We start from the raw sequence: 25,488 nt of genomic DNA on the forward strand, positions 1-25,488 counted from the left end.
ACCAACTCTGCTGCATCACTATCAGCCCCAGTGGTCTCTTTAAGCAGCGTTGGCTATCCCTTGCCGACTACCTCAGGTGGCGTCACGAACTATCCCCCATAAACTTTATTTCCCCTTTTATCATTTTTATTGGATGCCCAGGGCCACAGTCCGGGTCACTGCTGCTGTGACACATCCCCTTTAAGAACTGTCTGGCCCGGTACCGAGTATCCCCACGGCCCTGGCGGGCGCTCCATTCTGTCGTCACGAAGAGGATGGACCGACCCAGCAAACTGGGTCCTGTGTGCCACAGACTTTGTTGAACTGTATGACAACTGCCCTTTTACACGCTGCACGGCGTGCGAGGAGCAGAGGGGGTGTCTTTCCAGACGGAGCCAGAGAAAGAGCGCGAAGAGAAGCTGTGCTCCGTTCTCTGCCGTGAGCAGATGAAAAGCAGGAGGCCCTAACTTGATAACCAGAAGGAGCACCATCCAGACCGCCCGTGGAGCAGCCGCTGACTCTGGTAACAAAACGCAGGGCCTGGCTGAGGTTCACTAGGGGGGAGGAGAAAAAGGCCAATCCAGGTGGAGATTCAGTGGCGGCCACAGCCACAGTCTCCATGGTGCAGCCATATTCAGCGGCGGCCACAGCCCCCATGGTGCAGCCAGGTTCAGCGGTAGCCGCAGCCGCAGCCTCCATGTTGCAGCCATATTCAGCGGCAGCCACAGCTGCAGCCCCATGATGCAGCCAGATCCAGCGGCGGCCGCAGCCCCATAACCCGGCCGGATCTAGCGGCAGCCGAAGCCACAGCTTCCCTAATGCCATTATCAATGCTGTACATACCGGGAGAGGCCTGGTTACTGCAGTACTCAGGGGAGTCACACAACCTGAGTGATTTTAAGGAGAGACTCTGCAGTTTTTTTGAAGTATACCCCCTGTCTGAGAATCAAACGGTCATCAACTGGCTCATTGGCCAGTTAATTGTGGCAGCTCAGAGGAACGTAAAGTCCTGGCTGGACACTGACAAAAGAACTGTTAAAGAAATCTTGGCCAGGCTGAAGGACACCTTTGACACCCGCACTGCAGCAGAGATTAAAATGAGATTCTTTGGGTGCAAACAAAGGGTGCAGGTCAGTATACAGGACTATGCTATTAACCTTCAGGAAGCGCTACGGGCGGTAAAACAAGTTGACCTTGACAGTGTGCAAGATGAAGATAAGTTACTGATGGAGCAGTTTATAGAAGGACTCCTGTCTAATAATCAAAGGACACAGCTGTGCATAATTGCCCTACAATTTCCTGACCTGAACTTTGCACACTTTAAGGATAGGGCCATCCGAGTGCTGTGTGAATCAAATCCTAGTGGCACAGCCCCCTCTAGGCGCCCAGCAATGACATATCAGCAGGAGGCAGCATTCTTTCCCCGGATCTCCGTGGAGGCTGACATGCTAACCCAAGATAATGATTCTTCTGCAGACCTACGTTTCCAGGTCCAGGAGCTGACAAAAAGTATGGCTGCATTAACTAAAACCATGCAGTCCCTGCAAGTGTCCCCAAAGGAGAAGATCCAGCTGGCCTCCAGTCCAGACAACGTCCCTTGGAGATGGCAGAAGAGGATTCTACCAACCAGAGGGAGAGACAATGACCGCTACGACCAGAACGGGCATCCCATCTGTCGCTGCTGCACAATGCACGGCACATCGCAAGATTCTGCAATTTGAACTCACTGGGGCAGAGGGCCAACCTCCAGGAGTAAGACGACCAGGCCCACAAAGATGACGAGACAAGTACGTGGGAGGATAGCCGGTCCTGCCCGTCGTGATTGATGATGTCCCAATGAATGCTTTATTGGACACCAGCTCCCAGATGATGACTATGCAATATTTTCTTAATAAACGGTACTGGGATGACTCTGAAATTACCCACGGCCCAGATAATGATCTGACAATAGTCGCCAGCAATTGTCAGCCTTTGCCACAAGTAGGGTATAAAGAGGTGACCATTAAAATTTTGCTGAGTAGAATTGCAGTCACAACGTTTGATTATAGTCGACATTAACAAATAAGAATGCCATCCTATGATCACTATCGGTACCAATGTAATAGAACATTGTCTTGCAGAAATTATTGTTTTGTTGCAACAGGTAGCTGAGACCACCAGTTCCAGTCAGCAGCGAGTCCTGCAAAAGGAGATCAAAGCACTGTTGCAGAGACAGCAGGTAGAGTTGTCTGGTGGAGAAGTTGGCAGTGTCAGAGTGAGTGATCCGTTCCCCATTGCAGTACCCCCAAGGAGTGAAATGTTAATTTGGTGTCGTGCAGCAATAGGCCTCAGGGGTCAAGATTACCGGACCCTGGTAGAACCAGTATACTCTGATAGTAGGCCCACTGTCCTGACAGCCAGGGGGTAGTCGATGTCCGCAAGGAGAGGGTACTGATACACATCCTGATTTGTGGGGAGAAAGAGGTCCACTTACCCCGATATGCCACCCTTGCTAAGCTGTTCACTGCAAGTAACAATGCAATAGAGACAGCAGAACCCTAGCTTCCGTCTGACAAGGTGGAGCACAATGGCTCTGAGGGGCAGCTGGAGGATTGGTGTCAACAGCTACACGTAGTCACTGACTCTACTCCTTTGCACCAAAAGCATGGGGCTTACCGGGTGGCTCGAGAGTATGAGCCCGTCTTCAGCAAACATCCTCTAGACTTTGTGCAGGTAAAATGGATCCAACACCATACCCCACTGGAGATCATCTGCCCATTAAAGAAAGGTACCAGCCTGTACCCCCAGCACACTATCAACATGCCAAGGATATGTTACGGAAGATGAAGGAGGCTGGGGTAATCAGAGATAGTTGTAGCCCCTGGGCAGCTCTGTTAGTACTCGTTAAAAAGAAAGATGGTACCATGAGAATGTGTGTTGATTACAGGAGAATTAACAGCATTACACAAAAGGACGCCTACCCATTACCTAGAATTGAGGAATCACTAGCTGCGCTAAGATCCGCTATTTCTCCACCTTAGATCTCACAAGTGGGTAGTTAAGGGGTTCCCTTGGCAGAGGCGGATAAAGAGAAGACAGCGTTTATGACACCAATGGGCCTCTGCGAGTTCAACTACATGCCATTTGGGCTTTGCAATGCACCGGGGACGTTCCAAAGGATGATTGAGTGTTGCCAAGGGCACAAGAACTATGAAACCGTTCTGTTATACCTGGATGATGTCATCGTCTTCTCCAAGACCTATGAAGACCACTTGAAGCACCTGGCTGAGGTGTTCGAAGCCTTGTCCAACTTTGGCCTGAAAGTGAAGCCATCCAAATGCCACCTGCTGAAGCCCAAGATGCAGTATCTAGGTCAAGTGGTAAGCGCCGAAGGTGTAGCACCAGACCCTGACAAAGATACCGTTATCAGGGACTGGCCAAAACCCAACAACATTCATGAAGTACGGCAGTTCCTCGGGTTGGTAGGCTACTACCAGAGAGTCATCATGGGCTTTACCAAGATTGCCGCACCCCATTAATACGTCCCAGTGGGCCATTCCAAGAATACCAAGAACAAGAATCCTCCGTTTGAGTGGAACAACAGACTAGAAGAATCCTTCACTCGGTTGAAGCTGGCTCTCACGGGAGATGAAGTGCTGGCCTATCCTGACTATGACCAACCATTTGTACTTAACACAGATGCCAGCAACGTGGGATTAGGAGCAGTGCTGTCACAAGTGCAGAAAGGCGTAGAGAGAGTGATTGCCTACACCAGCAGGAAGCTTCGTCTCACTGAAAGGAACCCCAACAACTACAGTTCCTTTAAACTGGAGTTCCTCGCCATAGTCTGGGCAGTAACGGAGTGCTTCAAGCACTACCTGGCACCAGTGAAGTTTACTATTTACATGGAAATAATCCGCTAACCCACCTTGAAACGGCAAAGCTAAGTGCACTGGAGCATCAATGGATGGCCAACTACAAGTTTACCATCAATTATCGAGCGGGACCTAAGAACGCTAATGCTGATGGGCTGTCCAGAAGGCCCAATTTATCAGACGAGGGAGATGATCTGGAAGCATTCGAAAAAATCGAGTTACCAGCCTTCCACCTCCAAGTTGCAGCCCAATGCTCCCAGGGGGTGAGGAACAAGTGCTGCATCATGCAGGAGGCCATGTTAAACTTATTGCCCCACCATGAGTGGGCAGAGACGCAGGATAGTGATCCAGCAGTCCGCCTAGTAAAGGAGTTACTGATACAAGCTGACTCACACCCTGGTCCAGATGCTCCACAGGAAGCGCAGCAGTTGTGGATGGAAAAGGGCAAGCTGTTCATCTAAGAGGGTACGCTGTTTCGGAGGAACATCAACTCTCGCACTCATGAACTGGTCTGGCAGGTGTTAGTCCTGAAGGGGGATGCGCAAAGTGTCTTGGAAGCGAACTGGCTACACCTACGCTCTGACCATAGTGGACCATTACTCAAGGTTCCTGGTAGTCGTGCCTGTCAAAGACCAAACAGTGAAGACGGCAGCCAAAGCATTTCAAGAACATTTTTGTCGACCGCATGGTTACCCTGAACAAGTGCTCACCGACCAAGGCCCAACATTTGAGGCAGAAGTGTTCCAGGAGTTCTGTAACCTATACTGTTGCAAGAAAATCAGCAGAATGCTGTACCATCCGCAGACAAATGGCATGTGCGATAAAATGAACCAGGTGACTTGTTGAAGACCTTGCCCTTGGAAGAGAGAAACCAGTGGCCAGAGAAGTTTCCGGATTTGGTAGATCTCTAGAACCACAACCATATCCCGGTGAACTCCACCAACTGTACACCTGCGTACCTGATGAGAGTGAGACCTGCTAAGTAATCCATTGACTTGAACATGGGAGTCTTAACACCTGAAACAACAACACTAGATGCAGACTGGGATACAGAGCGTCAGCAGCAATACCGCAAAGTGCAAGAATGCATGGAACGAAGTTTGTCCAAAGCAAGGCAGAAACAGGAAAAGAGCTACAATCAACAAACTCCTGCTACTCCTTTAGTACCTGGAGAACAGGTTCTCAAAAGAAAGAGGAGGATGCACAAACTAGATGATCAGTGGGAGGCTGAACCATACACCGTTATGCCTTCAAACTGATAATACCAAGGTATGCCTCATCTGCAAAGATGGAAGAGAAACCTCAGTGGAAGTATCGAGGGATCATCTGAAAGTATGCCCTGACCAATTGAAAAACAAAAAAGATCAAGATGCCCCTCAGCCCATAGAAGAGAAGTAAGAGAAAATCCATACTGTTCTTGGAGATTTTCCCCAGTCATGGACACAAGTAAACCAAGCCATCGTAGTACCTCCCCTGATCTTTCCCTAACCTACTACACCTGAAGCAGCAGAGACTCTAGACCCGTTGGCTCAAGCAGCAGATGCCACACCAGCAGCGGAGCAAGAGAATCTACTCCCTGCTAGCGGTGAATCTATCAGACCCATAGTGAGTCTAATAAGTCGCAGATGGCTGCCCAGTTTACCAGTACAATACAGGCCTACAAGTATGCACAGACACTAGTGGGTCCACAACAGCAGTAGCAGACACATCAGACCAGGCTAGGTCATCAGAGGGACCAGTACTGCTTAAATTCACCCGTAGTACCAGAGGTCAGATCCCGACCTGGTATAGCGACTAAAATGTTAATGTATTAATAATGTAAATAAGTTAATAACGTGTATAATTTCAACCATTAAGCATACGAGTCTACAGAGACTCTGTAAGAACTTTTAAAAATATTCATTATAACCTGTTGAAGGACTATTGGGCCATAGGACTATGTGTGGTCAGGACCTTCATTGTATATAGTTCCCCGACCTGACATAAATATAAATCATCGGCGTAGCTGAAGAGCCAGAAAAAGTAAGGTCTAGAGTCCAATAGCCACGCTTGGGAATGAAGCAAAGGTGGGTTGGTGCAGTTCCCACCGCAGAAACTCAAAAGTCCGCAGGGTAACGCAAATGGACCATTGTTGCCGTCAGGAACTTTATTGACAAATTCTTATCATTTACAAGGTTTTTGTAATTTATATCCTTTTGAAATCTTGTATAGTTCTAATTGTTAATCTGTTAACATGTTGTTATGTTTCCTCAGTCCAGGAGTTCTGAATTTCACTAGGGGGGAATGTGGCACCCCAGGAATCCGGTTGCCACAGTGTAATTGCCTCCCTCACAGGGGGTGATGCCATGCTTGGAAGAAAGGAGGGATTTCCTTAGCAGGTAATACATCAGCATGAAACACCTTTCCTACTCCAGACCAGAAGGGGGAGCTCTAACACCTGATTTCAGCGGAGCTTCCTGATATAAGTTCTGGCCTGGGGGCGGAGTTAGTCTGAGGAGGACAGAGAGGAAGGAAGAGGGGAAAGTGAGGAGAACCTAAGGGATTGGAGCTGCGACTGAGCTCACCCCAGGACTCAGCGCCAAAGACCGGACACCGGAGTCCATGGTTGTGTGGGAACTGCAGGCCCGGCAACTAAATCCGGAGGGCAGGGGACTGCAGGTCTCCTGGCCCATCACAACATCTGAAGGCACAGCAGCAAATGAAAGCTCGGAGCCACAATGAAGGAGTGACACCTGTAGTAGGCCCAAGCTGCCTCTCATACAGACAAGGACTAAAGAACAAAAAGGAGCAGAGGACTAAGCACAGCTTTAGGCAGCAAGGACCTCAAAATACGGCGCAATAGGGAGAGATACTCTGAACTCAACTGGTTAGGTGGATCCCAAATTGCTTCCAGGCTGCCCGGATCTCCATTGCCATCTGTAATCAGTGCCGTGGACTGCACCACAGAGTTATTTACTGCACCATTCACAATGCACTACAATCATCACTACTATCTTTCACATCATAAGTGCCCTGGGACTAAGCTCTACCTGTGGAGAGCTGTACCAACTCTGCTGCATCACCATCAGCCCCAGTGGTGTCTTTAAGCAGCGTTGGCTATCCCTTGCTGAATACCACAGGTGGCATCACAAACTACCCCCATGAACTTTATTTCCCCTTTTATCATAATTTTTATTGGACGCCCAGGGCCACGGACCTGTTCTCTGCTGCCGTGACACATCCCCTTTAAGAACTGTCCGGCCCGATACCATGCATCCCCATGGCCCTGGCAGGCGCTCCAAAGGATATATATCAAAATATTGAGATGAACTGTTGTTAATGACCAAATACTTATTTTCCACCATAATTTGCAAAATAAAACTTGCCAAATCAGACAAAGTGATTTTCTGGATTTGTTTTCTCATTTTGACTCTCATAGTTGTGGTCTACCTATGATGTCAATTACAGGCCTCTCTCATCTCTTTAAGTGGGAGAACTTGCATAATTAGTGGCTGACTAAATACTTTTTTCCCCACTGTACATGTTCCTTTTAACAGTTAAAAAAGCCCCAGTGGCTAATTTTATTTTATTTTTTAATAAAGATTATGATATGGCAGAAAAAAAACAATTTTTTTTGCAACAATACATGTAACACAAAAACCCGATTTACAGGGGTTGTTCACTACTAGAACAACCCCTTTCCAACTGCAATATTGCCCACATAGAATAAAACCAGCTTTTATTCTTCCCATTTAAAGTGAGTATACAGGACTTTAATTTTATGTGAGGGAATATGTTAATTGAGATGTGGTTGTCCGAGTAGTGGACAACTCCTTTTAACAATAGGTCATTTTTTTAACGATAGCTTATTTTTAACAATCGCTTGGTTATTCCTGGGACCAGTTCAACATAGTTACATAGTTACATAGTTATTAAGGTTGAAGGAAGACTATATGTCCATCTAGTTCAACCCATAGCCTAACCTAACATGCCCTAACATGTTGATCCAGAGGAAGGCAAAAAAACCCCATGTGCAAAGAGTAAGCTCCACATTGGGGAAAAAAATTCCTTCCCGACTCCACATACGGCAATCAGACTAGTTCCCTGGATCAACGCCCTATCAAGGAATCTAGTGTATATACCCTGTAACATTATACTTTTCCAGAAAGGTATCCAGTCCCCTCTTAAATTTAAGTAACGAATCACTCATTACAACATCACATGGCAGAGAGTTCCATAGTCTCACTGCTCTTACAGTAAAGAATCCATGTCTGTTATTATGCTTAAACCTTTTTTCCTCCAACCGCAGAGGATGCCCCCTTGTCCCTGTTTCAGGTCTATGATTAAAAAGATCATCAGAAAGGTCTTTGTACTGTCCCCTCATATATTTATACATTAAAATGAGATCACCCCTTAGTCTTCGTTTTTCCAAACTAAATAGCCCCAGGTGTAATAACCTATCTTGGTATTGCAGACCCCCCAGTCCTCTAATAACCTTGGTCGCTCTTCTCTGCACCCGCTCCAGTTCAGCTATGTCTTTCTTATACACCGGAGACCAGAACTGTGCACAGTATTCTAAGTGTGGTCGAACTAGTGACTTGTATAGAGGTAAAATTATATTCTCCTCATGAGCATCTATGCCTCTTTTAATGCATCCCATTATTTTATTTGCCTTTGTAGCAGCTGCCTGACACTGGCCACTGAATTTAAGTTTGTCATCCACCCATACACCCAGGTCTTTTTCATTGACGGTTTTGCCCAGAGTTTTAGAATTAAGCACATAATTATACATCTTATTACTTCTACCCAAGTGCATGACCTTACATTTATCCCCATTAAAGCTCATTTGCCATTTATCAGCCCAAGCTTCTAGTTTACATAAATCATCCTGTAGTATAAAATTGTCCTCCTCTGTATTGATTACCCTGCAGAGTTTAGTGTCATCTGCAAATATTGAAATTCTACTCTGAATGCCCCCTACAAGGTCATTAATAAATATGTTAAAAAGAAGAGGGCCCAATACTGACCCCTGTGGTACCCCACTGCTAACCGCTACCCAGTCCGAGTGTGCTCCATTAATAACCACCCTTTGTTTCCTATCCCTGAGCCAGCTCTCAACCCACTTGCACATATTTTCCCCTATCCCCATTATTCTCATTTTATGTATCAACCTTTTGTGTGGCACCGTATCAAAAGCTTTTGAAAAGTCCATATACACTACATCCACTGGGTTCCCTTGGTCCAATCCGGAACTTACCTCTTCATAGAAACTGATCAAATTAGTCTGACATGAACGGTCCCTAGTAAACCCGTGCTGATACTGGGTCATGAGGTTATTCCTCTTCAGATACTCCAGTATAGCGTCCCTTAGAATGCCCTCCAGGATTTTACCCACAGTAGAGGTTAAGCTTACTGGCCTATAGTTTCCGAGTTCAGTTTTTGTTCCCTTTTTGAATATTGGCACCACATTTGCTATACGCCAGTCCTGTGGCACAAACCCTGTAATGCACGAATGTAATGGTTGCACAGTTTGGGAGTGAAACAGCCGTTCCCATGTAAAATGAAATATTCAGGTTACACGCGATTAAAATAACGCAGTGACTTTGTTTGATATTACTCTTATTATGTCTGCAACAAGCAAACGCCTTGAGTAGGGTTGAGCGAAACGGGTCGTTCATTTTCAAAAGTCGCCGACTTTTGACAAAGTCGGGTTTCATGAAACCCGATCCGACCCCTGTGCGGGGTCGGCCATGCGGTACGCGACTTTCGCGCCAAAGTCGCGTTTCAATGACGCGAAAAGCGCCATTTCTCAGCCAATGAAGGTGAACGCAGAGTGTGGGCAGCGTGATGACATAGGTCCTGGTCCCCACCATCTTAGAGAAGGGCATTGCAGTGATTGGCTTGCTGTCCGCGGCGTCACAGGGGCTATAAAGGGGCGTTCCCGCCGACCGCCATCTTACTGCTGCTGATCTGAGCTTAGGTAGAGGTTGCTGCCGCTTTGTCAGAAGCAGGGATAGTGTTAGGCAGGGTCCATTAACCACCAAACCGCTTGTGCTGTAGCGATTTCCACTGTCCAACACCACCTTCGGTGTGCAGGAACAGTGGAAGCTACATTTTTTTTCTTTTTTTCTCAGCGCTGTAGCTCATTGGGCTGCCCTAGAAGGCTCCCTGATAGCTGCATTGCTGTGTGTACGCCGCTGTGCAAACCAACTGCTTTTTTCAAAGCACAAATCCTGTTGTTCTGCACAGCTATCTTGTTTGTTTGTCCACACTTTTTATTTAATTTGTGCATCAGTCCACTCCTTATTGCTGCCTGCCATACCTGGCTGAGATTACTGCAGGGAGATAGTAATTGTAGGACAGTCCCTGTTTTTTTTTTTTTTTTTTGTGTGGGAGATTAAGATTGGCATTTCTGCTAGAGTGCCATCCCTGTGTGTGCCATCTCTCACTCAGTGGGCCATAGAAAGCCTATTTATTTTTTTGCTTGATTTGGGTTCTAAATCCTACCTGAAAAAATCACTACATCAATCAGTGGGAGAAAAATATTGGCCTCAGGGCTTGTGTGCCACTCCTGACTCCTGTGTGTGCCGTCTCTCACTCAGTGGGCCATAGAAAGCCTATTTATTTTTTTGCTTGATTTGGGTTCTAAAATCTACCTGAAAAAATCACTACATCAATCAGTGGGAGAAAAATATTGGCCTCAGGGCTTGTGTGCCACTCCTGACTCCTGTGTGTGCCATCTCTCACTCAGTGGGCCATAGAAAGCCTATTGATTTTTTTGCTTGATTTGGGTTCTAAAATCTACCTGAAAAAATCACTACATCAATCAGTGGGAGAAAAATATTGGCCTCAGGGCTTGTGTGCCACTCCTGACTCCTGTGTGCGCCATCTCTCACTCAGTGGGCCATAGAAAGCCTATTGATTTTTTTGCTTGATTTGGGTTCTAAAATCTACCTGAAAAAATCACTACATCAATCAGTGGGAGATAAATATTGGCCTCTGGGCTTGTGTGCCACTCCTGACTCCTGTGTGTGCCATCTCTCACTCAGTGGGCCATAGAAAGCCTATTGATTTTTTTGCTTGATTTGGGTTCTAAAATCTACCTGAAAAAATCACTACATCAATCAGTGGGAGATAAATATTGGCCTCTGGGCTTGTGTGCCACTCCTGACTCCTGTGTGTGCCATCTCTCACTCAGTGGGGCATAGAAAGCCTTTTTTTTTATTTTTTTTTATTTGGTTTCTAAATTGTCCTTGAAAAAATCATTTTATTTTATTTGGTTTCTAAATTCTTCCTGAAAAAATCATTTTATTTTATTTTGTTTCTAAAGTCTCCCTGAAAAAAAAAAAAACAGTGGGAGATTAATATTGCCCTTTCTGCTTGTGTGCCAGTCTTGACTCCTGGGTGTGCCATCTCTCTCTCTCTCTCTCTCAAATTGTGGGCCATAGAAAGCCTATTTATTTTTTTGCTTGATTTGGGTTCCAAAATCTACCTGAAAAAATCACTACATCAATCAGTGGGAGAAAAATATTGGCCTCTGGGCTTGTGTGCCACTCTTGACTCCTGTGTGTGCCATCTCTCACTCAGTGGGGCATAGAAAGCCTTTTTTTTTTATTTTTTTTTTATTTGGTTTCTAAATTGTCCTTGAAAAAATCATTTTATTTTATTTGGTTTATAAATTCTTCCTGAAAAAATCATTTTATTTTATTTTGTTTCTAAAGTCTCCCTGAAAAAAAAAAAAAAAACAGTGGGAGATTAATATTGCCCTTTCTGCTTGTGTGCCAGTCTTGACTCCTGGGTGTGCCATCTCTCTCTCTCAAATTGTGGGCCATAGAAAGCCTATTTATTTTTTTGCTTGATTTGGGTTCCAAAATCTACCTGAAAAAATCACTACATCAATCAGTGGGAGAAAAATATTGGCCTCTGGGCTTGTGTGCCACTCCTGACTCCTGTGTGTGCCATCTCTCACTCAGTGGGGCATAGAAAGCCTTTTTTTTTTTTTTTTTTTATTTGGTTTCTAAATTGTCCTTGAAAAAATCATTTTATTTTATTTGGTTTCTAAATTCTTCCTGAAAAAATCATTTTATTTTATTTTGTTTCTAAAGTCTCCCTGAAAAAAAATAAATAAATAAAACAGTGGGAGATTAATATTGCCCTTTCTGCTTGTGTGCCAGTCTTGACTCCTGGGTGTGCCATCTCTCTCTCTCTCTCAAATTGTGGGCCATAGAAAGCCTATTTATTTTTTTGCTTGATTTGGGTTCCAAAATCTACCTGAAAAAATCACTACATCAATCAGTGGGAGAAAAATATTGGCCTCTGGGCTTGTGTGCCACTCCTGACTCCTGTGTGTGCCATCTCTCACTCAGTGGGCCATAGAAAGCCTTTTTTTTTTTTTTTTTTTTTTTTTATTTGGTTTCTAAATTGTCCTTGAAAAAATCATTTTATTTTGTTTGGTTTCTAAATTCTTCCTGAAAAAATCATTTTATTTTATTTGGTTTCTAAATTCTTTCTGAAAAAATCATTTCATTTTATTTTGTTTCTAAAGTCTCCCTGAAAAAAATAAAAATAAAAAAATAAAACAGTGGGAGATTAATATTGCCCTTTCTGCTTGTGTGCCAGTCTTGACTCCTGGGTGTGCCATCTGTCACTCAGTGGGCCATAGAAAGCCTTTTTTTGTTTTTTTATTTGGTTTCTAAATTCTTCCTGAAAAAATCATTTTTTTTTATTTTGTTTCTAAAGTCTCCCTGAAAAAAAAAAAAATAAATAAAACAGTGGGAGATTAATATTGACATTTGTGCTTGAGTGACAGTCCTGCGTGTGTGGCATCTCTGTGATTTGGTGCCACAGAAAACAGAGTGTGTAACATTGTGACTGATTTTCCTTGTGGTCTCACCAACCTGTAAAGGGATATTGAAATCATACTGAAGTTATAGGTCACCGTGTAAGTTGTTTGACAGCAACAAATAAAGTTACTTTGGTTAAGTTTTTAAAACAATGAGGAAGTCTGGTGCAAGAGGTCGTGGCCGTGGGCGTTCATTGTCAGCTGGTAATGATGGTAGTGGTAGTGGAGCATCAGGTGGTCGTGGGAAAAAAAATATTCCACCTAAGTCTGGAGCTGTGGAGCCAGGTTCGTCGTCTGGCTACACAAGGCCTCGAACGCTCTCTTTTCTGGGAGTAGGAAAACCGCTTTTAAAGCCGGAGCAGCAACAGCAAGTTTTGGCTTACCTTGCAGACTCAGCCTCTAGCTCTTTTGCCTCCTCTTCTGAAACTGGTAAATGTAAAAGCAGCGCGTCGCTTGTGGATGTTCACGGTCAGGGACAAGTCGCTTCCTTGTCCTCTTCAGCAAAAACAACAACAAGAGAGAAGGATGCAGCAGGCGACATAACGGGTTACTCCATTGAGCTCTTTACACATACCGTCCCTGGCTTAGAAAGTGAAACACTTAACAGGCCATGCCCATTACAAGTAGATTCTGACATGGAGTGCACTGATGCACAGCCACAGCCAGACTACTATGCTGGTCCTTTGACTCAGACCACAACATTGCCTTCTCAGGGTACTGATCCACAATCAGACCCTGATGAGACTATGTTGCCCTGTCACGAACGCTATACCACCGACCGACACGGTGACACAGACGAAGTTGCACACGAGCTAGAAGAGGAGGTAATAGATGACCCAGTTGTTGACCCCGATTGGCAGCCATTGGGGGAACAGGGTGCAGGCAGCAGTAGTTCAGAAGCAGAGGTGGAGGAGGGGCCGCAGCAGGCATCAACATCGCAACAGGTTCCATCTGCCGGGCCCGTATCTGGCCCAAAACGCGTGTCAAAGCCAAAACCTGTTGGAGGACAGCGTGGCCATCCGGTTAAAGCTCAGTCTGCAATCCCTGAAAAGGGATCCGATGCTAGGAAGAGTGCAGTCAGCAACGCAACATCCCTTCCGTCACTGTAAGGCCACCATTTTTCGCACCACCGGCAGTATCTGTGCAGGTTTCTTTGCCAGCCAAAAGCAGTCAGGGTCAGGGAATCACCAGTTTTGTAGGAGGAAATATTGCATCTAGGGCACCGGCGGAAATAATACCATCTCCAACCGTCTCTCAGTCTGCCATATCCACCGGCACACCCGCAAGTTCCACGATCTCCAGCTCTCCAGTCCAGCTCACCCTACATGAGACTCTGGTTAGAAAAAGGAAGTACTTATCCTCGCATCCGCGTACACAGGGTTTTAACGCCCACATAGCTAGACTAATCTCGTTAGAGATGATGCCCTACCGGTTAGTTGAAAGTGAAGCTTTCAAAGCCCTGATGGAGTACGCTGAACCACGCTACGAGCTACCCAGTCGACACTTTTTTTCCAGAAAAGCCATCCCAGCCCTGCACCAGCATGTTAAACAGCGCATCGTCCATGCACTCAGGCAATCTGTGAGTACAAAGGTGCACCTGACTACAGATGAATTGACCAGTAGGCATGGCCAGGGACGTTACGTGTCCATCACGGCACACTGGGTGAATGTGGTGGATGCAGGGTCCACAGGGGACATCAATTTCGGGACAGTTGTGCCTAGCCCACGGTCTAGGAAACAGTTGGCTGTAGGCGTTCGCACCCCCTCCTCTTCGTCCTCCTGCAGAAGCGACAGCTCTTCCACAGACCGCAGTCGGCCAACCTCTCAATCGGCAGCTGACACTGTTGCACACCAGTTGTCCCATTATGGGCCAGCTACTGGCAAGCGTCAGCAGGCTGTATTGGCTATGAAGTGTTTGGGCGACAACAGACACACCGCGGAAGTTCTGTCCGAGTTCTTGCAACAAGAAACGCAGTCGTGGCTGGGCACAGTAGATCTTGAGGCAGGCAAGGTAGTGAGTGATAACGGAAGGAATTTCATGGCTGCCATCTCCCTTTCCAAACTGAAACACATTCCTTGCCTGGCTCACACCTTAAACCTGGTGGTGCAGTGCTTATTGAAAACTTATCCTTGGTTCTCCAACCTGCTCCTCAAAGTGCGCGGACTTTGCTCACATATACGCCGTTCGCCCGTACACTCCAGCCGTATGCAGACCTATCAGCGGTCTTTGAACCTTCCCCAGCATCGCCTAATCATAGACGTTGCAACAAGGTGGAACTCAACATTGCACATGCTTCAGAGACTGTGCCAACAGAGGCAGGCTGTTATGTTTTTGTGGGAGGATACACATACACGGGCAGGCAGTAGGATGGCAGACATGGAGTTGTCAGGTGTGCAGTGGTCGAAGATACAAGACATGTGTCAAGTCCTTCAGTGTTTTGAGGAATGCACACGGCTGGTTAGTGCAGACAACGCCATAATAAGCATGAGCATCCCCCTAATGTGTCTGCTGATGCAAAGTTTGACCCACATAAAGGATCAGGCGTCTGCACCAGAGGAAGAGGAAAGCATTGATGACAGTCAGCCATTGTCTGGTCAGGGCAGTGTACAGGACGAGGTAGCGGGCGAAGAGGAGGTGGAGGACGAGGAGGATGATGGGGATGAGTATATTTTTAATGAGGAAGCTTTCCCGGGAGCACTGGAAATTGGTGGCGTGGCAAGGCCGGGTTCTGGTTTTTTGAGGGACACAAGTGACGTAGATTTGCCTGAAACTGCCCCTCAACCAATCACAACCGCAGATTTGACAACTGGAACTTTGGCCCACATGGCGGATTATGCCTTACGTCAAAAGGGACACACGCATTACTAAAATGATGAACGATGATGATTACTGGTTGGCCTGCCTCCTTGATCCTCGCTATAAAGGCAAATTGCAAAATATTATGCCACATGAGAACTTGGAACTAATATTAGCAACCAAACAATCAACTCTTGTTCACCGTTTGCTTCAGGCATTCCCAGCACACAGCGCCCGTGATCGTTCTCACACGAGCTCCAGGGGGCAGCAGACCAGGAGTGTTAGGGGTGCACACATCAGAAGTGGCGTTGGACAGAGGGGTTTTCTGACCAGGTTGTGGAGTGATTTTGCTATGACCGCAGACAGGACAGGTACTGCTGCATCAATTGAAAGTGACAGGAGACAACATTTGTCCAGTATGGTTACTAACTATTTTTCATCCCTTATCGATGTTCTCCCTCAACCGTCATTCCCATTTGATTACTGGGCATCAAAATTAGACACCTGGCCAGAATTGGCAGAATATGCATTGCAGGAGCTTGCTTGCCCGGCAGCTAGTGTCCTATCAGAAAGAGTATTCAGTGCTGCAGGTTCAATACTAACAGAAAAAAGGACTCGTCTGGCTACCCAAAATGTAGATGATCTAACCTTCATTAAAATGAACCACAACTGGATTTCGAAATCTTTTGCCCCACCTTGCCCGGCTGACACCTAGCTTTCCTATGAAAAGGTCTTGCCTGTGGACTATTCTGAATGCCTTTTCCAATCTCGTAATTTTCTGCACCTGATTGTCCAGCATACGACATGTTTACACCTCACTAAATGGCCAAACTCCCCACACGGGGCCGTGGTATCGACACTTGGCGACAGCACCCGTGAGAGTGCAGTTTGTCTGAAGAGGTGGGTGAGCCCGCTTTTGGTCGACGGCACTGCCACTGGGTCCCTCATAGTACAATAAAGTGTCTCTGGCGGTGGTGGTGCGCACCCAACGTCAGACACACTGTTGTAACATGAGGGGCCCTGGGCCTGTACCGCCGTCCACAAGAGAGTTCACCCACCCCCAGGTCAAACATTGCTCTGCCACTTCCACAATTATCTCTCACACTTCCACCAATGTTTAGACTATGCGCTGACATCCTTCCATTCCTGCCACTGACAATACCATTGTGTTGACATGTATAATGGTACTTAACATAGTCAGGGGCAGTGTCCTCTATTTACCCAAGTAAAAACTTTGCGCCAAATTAGTAGGTCAGAAACAACACAGAGGATCCCACCCCTGTACCTACAGATTGCACCCTTTAGTGTTTTCGCTGGATTTTAATGTGAGACATTCACATTTATGTATTGTTTTGGACTACTAACTGGCAGACACTCATTACAATCATCCTCCGCTGACCAGGCCACTGCTGGCCGTGTTCACCTGGAACCAATTTAAAATTGCCTGCAGCCATATGTTATTATGTTAGGCCTTTGATGCCTGTCTGCGGTCACTCCTTCCACTAGGCCTCCACTGACCAGACCACTGCTGCCCGTGTACCCCTGGAACCAATTATAAAGTGCCTACAGCCCAATTTTTTTATGTTAGGCCTTCGAAGCCTGTCTGCGGTCCGTTCTTTCTACTACTACTACACTGACCCGGCCACTGCTGCCCGTGTTCCCCTGGAACCAATTTAAAATTGCCTACAGCCATCTGTTATTATGTTAGGCCTTTGATGCCTGTCTGCGGTCACTCCTTCCACTAGGCCTCCACTGACCAGACCACTGCTGCCTGTGTACCCCTGGAAGCAATTATAAAGTGCCTACAGCCCAATTTTTTTATGTTAGGCCTTCGAAGCCTGTCTGCGTTCCGTTCTTTCTACTACTACTACACTGACCAGGCCACTGCTGCCCGTGTTCCCCTGGAACCAATTTAAAATTGCCTACAGCCATCTGTTATTATGTTAGGCCTTTGATGCCTGTCTGCGGTCACTCCTTCCACTAGGCCTCCACTGACCACACCACTGCTGCCCGTGTACCCCTGGAACCAATGTAAAATTGCCTACAGCCATCTGTTATTATGTTAGGCCTTCGAAGCCTGTCTGCGGTCACTCCTTCCACTAGGACTCCACTGACCAGACCACTGCTGCCCGTGTTCCCCTGGAACCAATTTTAAATTGCCTACAGCCAGCCCAATTTTTTTATGTTAGGCCTTCGAAGCCTGTCTGCGGTCCGCTCTTTCTACTACTACTACACTGACCAGGCCACTGCTGCCCGTGTTCCCCTGGAACCAATTTAAAATTGCCTACAGCCATCTGTTATTATGTTAGGCCTTTGATGCCTGTCTGCGGTCACTCCTTCCACTAGGCCTCCACTGACCACACCACTGCTGCACGTGTACCCCTGGAACCAATGTAAAATTGCCTACAGCCATCTGTTATTATGTTAGGCCTTCGAAGCCTGTCTGCGGTCACTCCTTCCACTAGGCCTCCACTGACCAGACCACTGCTGCCCGTGTACCCCTGGAACCAATTATAAAGTGCCTACAGCCAGCCCAATTTTTTTATGTTAGGCCTTCGAAGCCTGTCTGCGGTCCATTCTTTCTACTACTACTACACTGACCAGGCCACTGCTGCCCGTGTTCCCCTGGAACCAATTTAAAATTGCCTACAGCCATCTGTTATTATGTTAGGCCTTTGATGCCTGTCTGCGGTCACTCCTTCCACTAGGCCTCCACTGACCAGACCACTGCTGCCCGTGTACCCATGGAACCAATTATAAAGTGCCTACAGCCCAATTTTTTTATGTTAGGCCTTCGAAGCCTGTCTGCGGTCCGTTCTTTCTACTACTACTACACTGACCAGGCCACTGCTGCCCGTGTTCCCCTGGAACCAATGTAAAATTGCCTACAGCCATCTGTTATTATGTTAGGCCTTCGAAGCCTGTCTGCGGTCACTCCTTCCACTAGGCCTCCACTGACCAGATCACTGCTGCCCGTGTTCCCCTGGAACCAATTTTAAATTGCCTACAGCCAGCCCAATTTTTTTATGTTAGGCCTTCGAAGCCTGTCTGCGGTCCGTTCTTTCTACTACTACTACACTGACCAGGCCACTGCTGCCCGTGTTCCCCTGGAACCAATTTAAAATTGCCTACAGCCATCTGTTATTATGTTAGGCCTTCGATGCCTGTCTGCGGTCACTCCTTCCACTAGGCCTCCACTGACCACACCACTGCTGCCCGTGTACCCCTGGAACCAATGTAAAATTGCCTACAGCCATCTGTTATTATGTTAGGCCTTCGATGCCTGTCTGCGGTCACTCCTTCCACTAGGCCTCCACTGACCAGGCCACTGCTGACCGTGTACCCCTGGAACCAATGTAAAATTGCCTACAGCCATCTGTTATTATGTTAGGCCTTCGATGCCTGTCTGCGGTCACTCCTTCCACTAGGCCTCCACTGACCAGACCACTGCTGCCCGTGTACCCCTGGAACCAATTATAAAGTGCCTACAGCCAGCCCAATTTTTTTATGTTAGGCCTTCGAAGCCTGTCTGCGGTCCGTTCTTTCTACTACTACTACACTGACCAGGCCACTGCTGCCCGTGTTCCCTTGGAACCAATTTAAAATTGCCTACAGCCATCTGTTATTATGTTAGGCCTTCGATGCCTGTCTGCGGTCACTCCTTCCACTAGGCCTCCACTGACCACACCGCTGCTGCCCGTGTACCCCTGGAACCAATGTAAAATTGCCTACAGCCATCTGTTATTATGTTAGGCCTTCGAAGCCTGTCTGCGGTCACTCCTTCCACTACGCCTCCACTGACCAGACCACTGCTGCCCGTGTTCCCCTGGAACCAATTTTAAATTGCCTACAGCCAGCCCAATTTTTTTATGTTAGGCCTTCGAAGCCTGTCTGCGTTCCGTTCTTTCTACTACTACTACAATGACCAGGCCACTGCTGCCCGTGTTCCCCTGGAACCAATTTAAAATTGCCTACAGCCATCTGTTATTATGTTAGGCCTTAGATGCCTGTCTGCGGTCACTCCTTCCACTAGGCCTCCACTGACCACACCACTGCTGCCCGTGTACCCCTGGACCAATGTAAAATTGCCTACAGCCATCTGTTATTATGTTAGGCCTTCGATGCCTGTCTGCGGTCCCTCCTTCCACTAGGCCTCCACTGACCAGACCACTGCTGCCCGTGTACCCCTGGAACCAATTATAAAGTGCCTACAGCCCAATTTTTTTATGTTAGGCCTTCGAAGCCTGTCTGCGGTCCGTTCTTTCTACTACTACTACACTGACCAGGCCACTGCTGCCCGTGTTCCCCTGGAACCAATTTAAAATTGCCTACAGCCATCTGTTATTATGTTAGGCCTTCGATGCCTGTCTGCGGGCACTCCTTCCACTTGGCCTCCACTGACCACACCACTGCTGCCCGTGTACCCCTGGAACCAATTATAAAGTGCCTACAGCCCAATTTTTTTATGTTAGGCCTTCGAAGCCTGTCTGTGGTCCCTCCTTCCACTAGGCCTCCACTGACCTGTCTACTGCTGCCCGTGTACCCCTGGAACCAATTATAAAGTGCCTACAGCCCAATTTTTTTATGTTAGGCCTTCGAAGCCTGTCTGCGGTCCTTCCTTCCAATAGTTCTCTTCTGACCAGACCAATGCTGGCCGTGTACCCCTGGAACCCAGCTGAAAGTGCATGGAGCCTCCTTTTTTTCTTTGTTTTATATTTAGAAAGCCCAGATGAACTACACTGTACCACGGTTCAAGCTACCCATTCGACATTTCTTTTGCGAGAAAAGCCATCCCAGCCCTCCACCGGCATGAAAAAGTCTGCATTGTCATAGCACTCAGGCAATCAAACAGTTGAAAGGTGCACCTGACAAGAGACGCATGGACCAGTAGGCATGTTCACAAAAAATTACGTGTCCATTACGGCGCACTGGGTTAATGTGTTGGATGCATGGTCCACAGGCGACAGCCTACAAAGTCTGTCTGCAGTCCCTAATTCAAATTTTCCTCCGCTGACCACACCACTGCTGCCCGTGTACCCCTGGAACCATTTTTAAAGTGCCTACAGCCTAATTTTGTTATGTTAGGCCTACTACGCCTGTCTGCGGTCCCTCCTTCCAATACTCGTCCACTGACCACACCACTGTTGACCGTGGACCCCTGGAACCGATTTTTAATTGCATAGAGCATCATTTTTTTAATAGTAGGCGTACAAAGTCTGTCTGCGGTCCACTATTGAAATTGTCCTCCACTGCCCAGAGCAATGCTGCCTGTGTACCCCTGTAACTTTTTTAAGCTGCAGTGAGCCACATTTTTGGTTTAAGGCCTACTACCTGTGTCTGTCTGCGCCACTCAATTCAGCTGTGTTCCTTTGAAAAAAGCAGAGCGTCAATAGTCTTGTTTTCAGCCTCTAGGAATTTTAAAAGTGCTTTGGGGGTACAACTTTGGTAGGGCGTACTAACGGTGTCTGCCGCCTGAAGGTGTGCCCCAGGTTTCGTCCACATTGCTTCGGTCTTCCGACTCTCGTTTAGAAGTTGTAGAAAACTACACTGCATTAGGCCTACAAATTGGGTATGGGGTGTAGAGAGATGGTGTGTTCCACTCCAAGGTGTTCTCCAGGTTTCCTCTCCATTGCTTCAATCTTAATGCTCTCGTTTAGTAGTTGTTGGAAACTACACTGCATTAGGCCTACAAAATGGGTATGGGGTGTAGAGACGGTGTGTTCCACTCCAAGGTGTTCTCCAGGTTGCCTTTCCTGAGCTTCTATCTTCAGGCTCTCGTTTAGTAGTTGTTGGAAACTACACTGCATTAGGCCTACAAAATGGGTATGGGGTGTAGAGAGATGGTGTGTTCCACTCCAAGGTGTTCCCCAGGTTTCCTCTCCATTGCTTCGATCTTCATGCTCTCGTTTAGTAGTTGTTGGAAACTACACTGCATTAGGCCTACAAATTGGGTATGGGGTGTAGAGAGATGGTGTGTTGCACTCCAAGGTGTTCCCCAGGTTTCCTCTCCATTGCTTCGATCTTCATGCTCTCGTTTAGTAGTTGTTGGGAACTGCACTGCATTAGGCCTACAAAATGGGTATGGGGTGTAGAGAGATGGTGTGTTACACTAAAAGGTGTTCCCCAGGTTTCGTCCACATTGCTTCGGTCTTCCGACTCTCGTTTAGTAGTTGTAGAAAACTACACTGCATTAGGCCTACAAATTGGGTATGGGGTGTAGAGACGGTGTGTTCCACTCCAAGGTGTTCTCCAGGTTGCCTTTCCTGAGCTTCTATCTTCAGGCTCTCGTTTAGTAGTTGTTGGAAACTACACTGCATTAGGCCTACAAAATGGGTATGGGGTGTAGAGACGGTGTGTTCCACTCCAAGGTGTTCTCCAGGTTGCCTTTCCTGAGCTTCTATCTTCAGGCTCTCGTTTAGTAGTTGTTGGAAACTACACTGCATTAGGCCTACAAAATGGGTATGGGGTGTAGAGAGATGGTGTGTTCCACTCCAAGGTGTTCCCCAGGTTTCCTCTCCATTGCTTCGATCTTCATGCTCTCGTTTAGTAGTTGTTGGAAACTACACTGCATTAGGCCTACAAATTGGGTATGGGGTGTAGAGAGATGGTGTGTTGCACTCCAAGGTGTTCCCCAGGTTTCCTCTCCATTGCTTCGATCTTCATGCTCTCGTTTAGTAGTTGTTGGGAATTGCACTGCATTAGGCCTACAAAATGGGTATGGGGTGTAGAGAGATGGTGTGTTACACTAAAAGGTGTTCCCCAGGTTTCGTCCACATTGCTTCGGTCTTCCGACTCTCGTTTAGTAGTTGTAGAAAACTACACTGCATTAGGCCTACAAATTGGGTATGGGGTGTAGAGAGATGGTGTGTTACACTAAAAGGTGTTCCCCAGGTTTCGTCCACATTGCTTCGGTCTTCCGACTCTCGTTTAGTAGTTGTAGAAAACTACACTGCATTAGGCGTACAAATTGGGTATGGGGTGTAGAGAGATGGTGTGTTGCACTCCAAGGTGTTCTCCAGGTTGCCTTTCCTGAGCTTCTATCTTCAGGCTCTCGTTTAGTAGTTGTTGGAAACTACACTGCATTAGGCCTACAAAATGGGTATGGGGTGTAGAGAGATGGTGTGTTCCACTCCAAGGTGTTCCCCAGGTTTCCTTTCCATTGCTTCGATCTTCATGCTCTCGTTTAGTAGTTGTTGGAAACTACGCTGCATTAGGCCTACAAATTGGGTATGGGGTGTAGAGAGATGGTGTGTTCCACTCCAAGGTGTTCCCCAGGTTTCCTCTCCATTGCTTCGATCTTCATGCTCTCGTTTAGTAGTTGTTGGAAACTACACTGCATTAGGCCTACAAATTGGGTATGGGGTGTAGAGAGATGGTGTGTTGCACTCCAAGGTGTTCCCCAGGTTTCCTCTCCATTGCTTCGATCTTCATGCTCTCGTTTAGTAGTTGTTTGGAACTGCACTGCATTAGGCCTACAAAATGGGTATGGGGTGTAGAGAGATGGTGTGTTACACTAAAAGGTGTTCCCCAGGTTTCGTCCACATTGCTTCGGTCTTCCGACTCTCGTTTAGTAGTTGTAGAAAACTACACTGCATTAGGCCTACAAAATGGGTATGGGGTGTAGAGAGATGGTGTGTTACACTAAAAGGTGTTCCCCAGGTTTCGTCCATATTGCTTCGGTCTTCCGACTCTCGTTTAGTAGTTGTAGAAAACTACACTGCATTAGGCCTACAAATTGGGTATGGGGTGTAGAGAGATGGTGTGTTCCACTCCAAGGTGTTCCCCAGGTTTCCTCTCCATTGCTTCGATCTTCATGCTCTCGTTTAGTAGTTGTTGGAAACTACGCTGCATTAGGCCTACAAATTGGGTATGGGGTGTAGAGAGATGGTGTGTTCCACTCCAAGGTGTTCCCCAGGTTTCCTCTCCATTGCTTCGATCTTCTGGCTCTCGTTTAGTAGTTGTTGGAAACTACACTGCATTAGGCCTACAAATTGTGTATGGGGTGTAGAGACGGTGTGTTCCACTCCAAGGTGTTCTCCAGGTTGCCTTTCCTGAGCTTCTATCTTCAGGCTCTTGTTAAATAGTGGTTAAATGGAACAACTGCATTTGGCGTACTAGTTGGTTTGGGGCCTACTAACAGTGTCTGCCGCTCCTTGCTGTTCTCCTGGTTTCCTGTCCTGAAATTCCATTTTCAGGCTCTCGTTAAGTAGTTGTTAATGTTAGACTGCATTTGGCCTACTAGTTGGGTTGGGGCCTACTATCGGTGTCTGCCACTCCTTGCTGTTCTCCTCCACTGAACAAAGCTGTGCCGCCCAGGGGCGTAACTACCACGGTCGCAGCAGTCGCCATTGCGACCGGGCCCGGGGTAGTCAGGGGCCCCGGCTGGTCAGATGCGTGCCGACACCAGCAAAAAGTTAAAAAAAGGTGCCGTGCAGGTGATTCGTCCCGCACGGCAACAGACAGACCTGCCCTCCACCTGACCTGCCGGGCGCACACATTAGATCAGCAGCCGACACCTGATCTGAAAGGAAGAGCTGAAGATCCTGTGGTGACGTCATCACTATCATAGGTCTTTCACCATTTATCAGCTCCGCCTCCTGATCACATGACGATGACGTCACCACAGGTCCTTCTGCTCTCAGCAGCTCAGTCCTGGTTGTGTGCAGCTCGTGTTCTCTGGTATCAACCAGCAGCAGATTTCTGGTTCCGGTGAGATATGGAGATGGGCAGAGTGTGGAGAAGGATGGGGCAGAATGCGGAGACGGATGGGGCAGAATGCGGAGTCGGATGGGGCAGAATGCGGAGACGGATGGGGCAGAATGCGGAGTCGGATGGGGCAGAATGCGGAGACTGATGGGGCAGAATGCGGAGTCGGATGGGGCAGAATGCGGAGTCGGATGGGGCAGAATGCGGAGACGGATGGGGCAGAATGCGGAAACGGATGGGGCAGAATGCGGAGATGGATGGGGCAGAATGTGGAGACGGATGGGGCAGAATGTGGAGACGGATGGGGCAGGAGCATGGGCAGGATGTGGATTTGGGTGGAAAATGTTTTGGTGGGGGGGCCCCATTTGAAAGTTCGCACCGGGGCCCATAACTTTGTAGTTACGCCACTGGTGCCGCCTGTTTACTACGGTTGCCAATTTTGAACTGCATTTCGACTACTTACTGATTTGGGCCTACTCTCTGTGTCAGCCTCTCATTCCAGTTGTCCTCCACTGCAATGCCCCCTGGTTAGTCCTGTGTTACCAATTTTGAACTGCATTTAGCCCACTTTATTCTTTGGGCCTATATCTGTGTTTCCTCCTCATCCTGCCCATTGCCCAGCCAGTGATAGATGAGTCTGCTGGTACATTGACCCATAACGCAAAATTCCCCGTGCACGCTACACAGCAAGATTATAACCCTGCTGAAAGTCAGGTTCCTCTTCCCGCATACCATACCACCTTACACGGGGACAAAGAGGAAGGTGCAGATGAAAGTGCAGGTTCCTTCATCAGGTGAGGGGAGGAATACTAGTTGGTGACGTCACTGGCACAGGGCCTCTCATAGTACGCAAAAGTGTTGCTGCCGGTGGGAGGCGCCCCCGCCGTGCAAACACACCGCTGTACTTTGAGGGGCCCTGTGCCAGTGCCAATGCCAACGAGTGGGCCCCCCCTGCTTGCTCAGGATCTCAGCACTTGAAAGTTGAAATACTTACCTCTCCCTGCTCCACTGCCGTGACGTGTTCCAGATTTCCTGGGCCCACTAATTACTTGAACCAGCCCTACCCCCCACAACTTTAGCCAAATGACCCCCAATTTCAAATGCCTTCCAATTATTATAAGGTAAATTACGATTGACAAGCTTCTGTAACAAGAATGGATGTTTTTGCCATTAAAATGGGCAGTATTGGTGTTTTCCTGGCCTCCACTCACTGCCGACTATGCTCCCCCATTGACTTGCATTGGGTTTCGTGTTTCGGGCGATACCCGACTTTTCGCGATAATCGGCCGATTCCACTCGACTCGACTTCTAAGATAGTCGGGTTTTGCAAA

At 47.4% G+C, this 25,488-nt stretch overlaps 1 protein-coding gene across 2 annotated transcripts in view; it reads right to left on the reverse strand.

Moving 5' to 3' along the window:
* Positions 1-25,488, reverse strand: part of GUCY2C (guanylate cyclase 2C) — an 842,638-nt gene that overhangs the window by 18,826 nt on the left and 798,324 nt on the right. The window lies entirely within an intron of this gene.

Source organism: Ranitomeya imitator, chromosome 8 (genome assembly GCF_032444005.1).
Source record: "Ranitomeya imitator isolate aRanImi1 chromosome 8, aRanImi1.pri, whole genome shotgun sequence".
NCBI classification, from domain to species: domain Eukaryota; kingdom Metazoa; phylum Chordata; class Amphibia; order Anura; family Dendrobatidae; genus Ranitomeya; species Ranitomeya imitator.